Here is a 7,100-nt window from a genome sequence, read left to right on the forward strand (position 1 = left end):
TATATATATATCATACAATAATATGGTTAATAATCCAGGGGACAATGATGGATTATTGCACTCTACACTGCCTTCATGTGTTGACGATTCAGCGCTAAGGAATCTTACTGTAGGAGGAAATGTGGATCCTATTAAATATGCAGGGAATGTTGGGACCCCCAAATTTAGTTGTCATTTCTGAACCCCAAAATTATCTCCCCTTAAGTGGTTTTGCTTAAGAAGAAATGTAGTCTACAAATGTATTCTTAAAGGGGAGAATAATTTGGGTAGGGAATATATTAGGAGCACTATTGATTTTAAAAGAAGATATAGGGCCCACATGAGCTGACTTTCGAATGGCAAATATTCCAGTTCTACCACGTTGACATCCTATATTCATGACTTGAAGAGGAAGAGAATGATCTTTACTATTGAATGGTCAGTTACTTGTAATAAGTGCTTGTATTAGCGATGAAACGAGGGTATGAGATGTATTGTTTTTTAAAGTTATCTTCCTTTACCCCTCCTCTTTTCTCTTTATTCAATCTTGCATATTTATTTATCTTCCTGGTTATTTTTGTACGCTATATTCTTATACACTGTATTCTTATACACCTTATTCTTTCCTTAACGCCAATCCTTAATTTCCTCCTTCACACTCTCTATTTCTCTTTCCATTTATTTCTTTTTCTTTCTTTTTACCATTTAATAGCCACCTCCACTACCATTCTGTTGCTGAACGTTGATACATTCGCGTCTATTTCTGGATATTTACACTATTAGGAGTTTAACCTACATGGTTTTACATAGGATTGCACCTCTAAGGACTTACGGACTTACTTCTACATGATCGGAAAGTTGAACTGTGAACATTATGCTTCTGTTTTCTTCTCTTCCTTCATCTCCCTATTCCTTTTCTCTAGTCCTCTGTCATTAAACTATACCTTCTCATTTTCCCTATTGTCTCTGATGACGGAATATTCCATACTCTGGGATATCCCGGAAACAGCTGTAAGACTTTGAATTTTTCCAATAGTAATAACGTATATGACTTGAGATGTTTGTGTTGCCTTAGCTTTTATAGTCCTCTTTAACAATTATATATCCACTATATCGGAAATCTACAATGGCTCCATAACTACTGTCTCGGCTATAACCTTGGAGCTCTGGTAATCCGTTACAGCATTTATCATTGGAATTTCAACATCAACAACAAGGTATTTTTGTATGTATGTATATATGTATGTATGTATGTATGTATGTATGTATGTATGTATGTATGTATGTATGTGCAGGTTTATATGTTCTATGTATGTATTCTCATGCGTAGAGTTACATATCAAGACATGCTCATATATATTTAAATGATAAACTTCTAGAAAGTTCTACAGATTCTACAGTTCGTGTGGTGGATTGGATCTGTGGCCTTCGAATTAGCTTTCTCCTTTCTGGCTTCGAGAAGCCTAATTTCTCAAGATTGGTATTTAGGCAGTGTGTTACATATCCCTGGGTCCAAATAATTATAGGTATAAACCTGAACTTGTAATATGGATAGAGTAATTGTAGATTTCTCAATAGTTCAGCATAGGTGTTCTGTTTTTCACTGATCTTCAGCTTTATGTTAACATCCGCTGGGCAATTAATTTCCACAGCTGTGCAGTTTCTCTTCAGTTGTGCTTACATTTTATTAAGGTCTTCACTGGTACATTCCACCAGTATTCCTTTTATGTATGTATGTATGTATGTATGTATGTATGTATGTATGTATGTATGTATGTATGTATGTGTTTGTGTTTTAATATATAAACGTGTGTACATATATATGCTTTAACTGAGAGAATAATATATACTGAATAGATACAGTACCTACTGTACACATACATTTCAAGCTCACACCCAACTATCAATCAATCAATCTATCTATCTATCTATATATATATATATATATATATGCGAGTAAAAATAAATACAAAAAAGGTGGATTTTTTGTATGATTGTGTATAGAGGAATATATTATTTTGTTTAAAAGAGTTCCAACACTGTCTGTTTTTTATGTTTTATTTATATTCCTGCAGAAACAATGTGGGGTATAGAATATGGAATATACAATATATAATATAAAATAAAATAAAATAAAAATGGATGGCACCATGAAATAAAGTATTGAATGTAGATGAAATATTGAGTGTTCAATATAAAGGATCAAATATATAAATATATAAAGGCGACTCGAGTTTCAGGGCTATTTCCCTTCGTCATGGCCGGTATGACAGTCATACTCTGTGTGTCTGTGTGTGTGTGTGTGTGTGTGTGTGTGTGTGTGTGTGTGCGTGCGCGTGTGTGCGTGCGTTTGAGCTGTGGAAGAATATGTATGTGTAAAAGTCATAATGGAAGAGAGATATGTATATGTGTATATAAGAGTGCGTGTGCCTGCTTCTATGATTACATAGGCGTGAATAGGTATTTACTTCAAATCATTCAATGCTATATACATATGTGTGTGTGTGTGTGTGTGTGTGTGTGTGTGTGTGTGTGTGTGTGTGTGTATAGACAGATGGCTACTGCACACATGACCATAATAAATAAATCAATAGAAAATATTTTAAATTCTCGTTGCTAATTACTTTGTTAAAATACCGAATTCGTAATTAGTGTTAGTAAATTACTAGCACTAAACTACCGGACAAATTACTGTAAATTGCTAGATGCCTAATTAGTAAAATTACCCTGATTCATGGTTAATACCATATCAACACACCTAATTGAGCACACGGTTAAGTGATTTAAGTTTTGTGCTTTGAAACCCCAAATCGTCTTAATAGTGAAGACTCAAGCTGCCGAATTTCTGATATAAACCAGATTATTTCTATAATAAAGTTGCAGTTTACTGAGTCAGAGTTGCTGTTGTTTTGTTTCTATTGTTGTAGTGTAGCCTAGGTCAGCCGTCTTGGAAGAATGAATGAATGAATCATACTCTAGTTGTGGACGAAGATTGAATCTTACGTCCATTCTGGCTGGACGTGATTGGAGGAGATCTCCAGAGGCTCGACTTCACCTTAGAGTATGCAGAGGGGTTGGCATGGGACCGTCAGTGATGGAGAGCACTGAAGACCCTGATCAGTTCTACGCATGAGGAAGCCTCTGGAATTGCTTTCTTGGAATGACCCCTGCTCCACCAAGCAAGAGTATGAAACCAAGTGGAGCCAAGGAGTACATTGCTTGATGCATACTTTCGTTCTTTTTGTGAATAGGTAGCTGGAAAGAGACTCTGTTGTCACTCATCAATGTCGCTGTTACTGATGTTCGTCGTGACGTAAAATAGAGAATGAGTAACCGCTAGGTTGTGGATTTGTGTTGTTTTAGCTCAAACTTACATTATGCCCGTTCCATGAATTGTAATTCTGAAATGATTCTGCCGACTCAGCTGTAAATACTTTTCGATAAAATTTGGGCGGAGCTATTCACCCCTACAAGTAATGTTATGATAGATTTTTAGGATTTTACAAGTGTTTCTTTGTTGCTACAGAACTGAGTTCTGCAGTTTCTTCAGGCGTAAAAGTTTACCTGCTAATAGACAGGTATACTGTTTAGAAGTTGGAGGATTGTTATTCATCATCTAGTTAAAGTCACAAATCTAGAGTTAAATCCATTCATGTTGTCATGTACTAAATATATAAACACAGCGGCAGCAAATGAGTCAATGCATTCGATAGTGATATGAAATAGCGGCCATTTTAAATATTATGTGAAGGTATGTATGTTCCAATTTGACTGGCCAATGTTTTTCATCTAAATAACTAAAAGTTTGCTTAAAGGCACGTCTTATCATGGAAGAGGTCTTAAGTTATGTGAATTCATATATATTTTCTATTTATTCTTCTATTTTTATTTTCATTTTATAAAGCTCAGTTTCAACCACCTCCCGAGTTATTCATACGCAACATTTCTAATGAGGATTGGTAGCATTGGAAAACCATATGATTGTAGGTGTTAATAAATCCAGTTACTACTGATAATATTAATTATAGGGAATACTATTAAAATATTGAACAGTTTAAATAGTTAACTCCCCCATCGTAAAGATGTTTTGTAGTTCGATGATATTATCATTTCGTAGACAAAGGCCTGAGAATATTTAATGTGATGAATGCTTGATATATTTGCCTGCTACGTTTAATAAACTGGACAGGAATTTATTTTTAAATATGCTCGTCACGAGACAAGGGACAATAGCCATAATCTTCACTGGCTTTCCAAGTAATGGTATTGATGTAATCAATTCCTCCCCGGAATTTCTACAGATAAACGTTTGCAAAAAAACAAATCTTCTTAGCGAGGGAACTGGGAAGTCTTTCCTGAATTGATATAATATAGTGAACTCCGTTTTACGTCTTCTGGTATCCATGTTATTGCAGTTTGCGCACGTCGAGTGGCGGCGAGTAGTGACTTGTAGCGGCCAGGTGACACTGATGCGATGTCACAACTTGGCTGATATTTGGTTTTTATGAAGATTTCTTCTTTTGCAATTATATCTAGTCGGGTTACATTGATAATCATCTGCAGGTTTCGTTGGTGAGATGTCTCCAGATTATTGGTGATGTTATTTGATATATTTCACACGTAACTGCTGAACAGAATCGTTGGTAGAACTACGCTCTTCAACAGAAAGAATACGGAGAAAACAAGGAGAAAAACACGGAGAAAAAAAATTGAATGGTGTTTGGTCATATATATATATATAAGTTATAAATAATAGTCATTACATAATTTTTCTTTATTAAAGCAAATATGGCTTACAGTTGTTTCCAGTAGTCATTATAGGTACGTTACTGATAGGTTTACTCAATTGGTCTATTGGTCAGTTGAGAAAAATTGAACGACCTACAAAAATTAACTCTGCTTTCGTCAGAGCCATTTCTGGTTATAATGAAGCAGAACACTGACGGAATGGTGAGTGCATATATACGCATGTATGCATAAAATACCATAACATGTAAATTTAACTCACTCATACTGTTAATTTTAATTTTAATGAAACTGCAAGAAACGTATAATTAAAATAAAACTATGAATAATGCAAGAATCAATGTCGAAAAGAGGAGGGTAATTATTTTCTTTAAAGCATATGAAATATGATTAAATACTAAACTGGCCGAGAGATTATGAACTTCTCATTGCCAATGTTGATGATATTACCATGTTTTGGTGGCTTGGAGACATTAATCAAATGTTGGGAATATGCGGTATATTACGGTATTTAGTTACATCCTTTGTACGTTGTGGATCTCAAATGCTGCTGAAGTAAGTTCACTCTTTTATCATTCTAGGGAGATAAACATCTGTGTCTACGTTTCATTTGGCTTTATCACCGATTAAATACCTTAAAAACTGTTCATGCTGAAAGCTAAAATTACTTGTGTGAATAATAATATTCGTGTGTATATGAGTTCGTGTATGAGTTTTCTCCCCCCGCCCCTAATATCGCTTGACAACCGATGCTGGTGTGTTTACGTCCCCGTAACTTAGCGGTTCGGCAAAAGAGACCAATAGAATAAGTACTAGGCTTACAAAGAATAAGTCCTGGGGTCGATTTCTTCGACTAAAGGCGGTGCTCCAGCATGACCTCAGTCAAATGACTGAAACATCAAAAAGAGTATGTCAAAAGCAGCGAGCTGGCAGAAACGTTAGCATGCTGGGCGAAATGCTTAGCGGTATTTCGTCTTTTATGTTCAAATTTCGCAGAGGTCGACTTTGTCTTTCATCCTTTCGGGGCTATAAATTAAGTATAGTTGCTGGGGTCGATCTAAGCGTCTGGCCCCTTCACTCAAAATTTCGGACGTTGTGCCAAGAGTAGACAAGAATAATATTCGTATGTCAAATATGATTCCAAAAATTCACAGAAGAAGAGTGAATGAAATGGTCAAAAAGATAGTCAACAAAATGCTTGACCCCCTAAATTTTGCATCATCTCTTTTGTCAGTCCAGACTTCTGCTTCAGATAATGTATTCTGCTTCTTGTTGACTGACAAAGCGGAATTGTGAAGTGGTTAAAACATTAGACTATCAAATGAGATTGTTTAAGTTTCGTTACAGAATATTTCGTGACGATACTGAATAATAAATGTAATTCATCCTTCCACAAACTGTTGCAAGACAAACACCAAATCTAAAGAGATTTAGAAATATAAAGGGCCGGCGATTTATACCTAGGGATATTTGTTTTTCATATACTAAATGTCATAGAACGTCCCGAATAACTCACTCTATGTGTTCAGTGTGTAAACAATGAGCCACTACATGAGCCAATGAGCGACACACTTAAAAAAAAATATTCTTTCCTACTCTAGGCACAAGAGGTACTTAATTTATCGATCCCGAAAGGATGAAAGGCAAAGTCGACCTCGGCAAAATTTGAACTCAGAACGTAAACGATAAAAAGTATTATTTACGCCGTGGCTCAGTTTGCTAGAAAAAGTTTCCCAAATTTCTCCCAGTTCACGCCTTGCCGTTTTAGAGAAAAGAAGAGAAACTTTACATATTTTAGATTTTTGGCAAACTGTGACGAGAAAAGGAAACCATAGCACCATTTCGGTGTCAAATAAAAGCAACAACAATATTTTACGCAAGCTTACTACGCCCCTGAGTGTATATGTGTGTGTGTGTGTGTGCGTATCTTTTACCTTTTACTTATATCAGTCATTAGACCGCGACCATGCTGGGGTGCCGTCTTGAGGAATTTTAGTCGACCAAATCGACCCCCAGTAACTATTCTTTTTAAGCCTGTTACTCTATCGGTTCCTTTGGCCGAATTGCTGCATTACTAGGATGCAAACATACTAACATAGGTGGTCTAGCAGTGGTGGGGACAAAGACAGACGAAGGAGTATACTCTTTACGTTGCCTGTCTCGTTTCTCTGTTTGTTTGTCTTTTTTTCGTTGCTCGAAAAAAGTTCGTTTTCTATGTTTTCGTTTCTCATTGTTTAACGCTTTTTTTATGTTCTGCACCCATATATGCATGTATGTATACATATAGATGTAGGTATGTACATATATGTATGGATATATGCATATATTTATATATTAATTATATTATATATATATATGTATATATATATATATAT

This window comes from Octopus bimaculoides, chromosome 5 (genome assembly GCF_001194135.2).
Source record: "Octopus bimaculoides isolate UCB-OBI-ISO-001 chromosome 5, ASM119413v2, whole genome shotgun sequence".
NCBI lineage: Eukaryota > Metazoa > Mollusca > Cephalopoda > Octopoda > Octopodidae > Octopus > Octopus bimaculoides.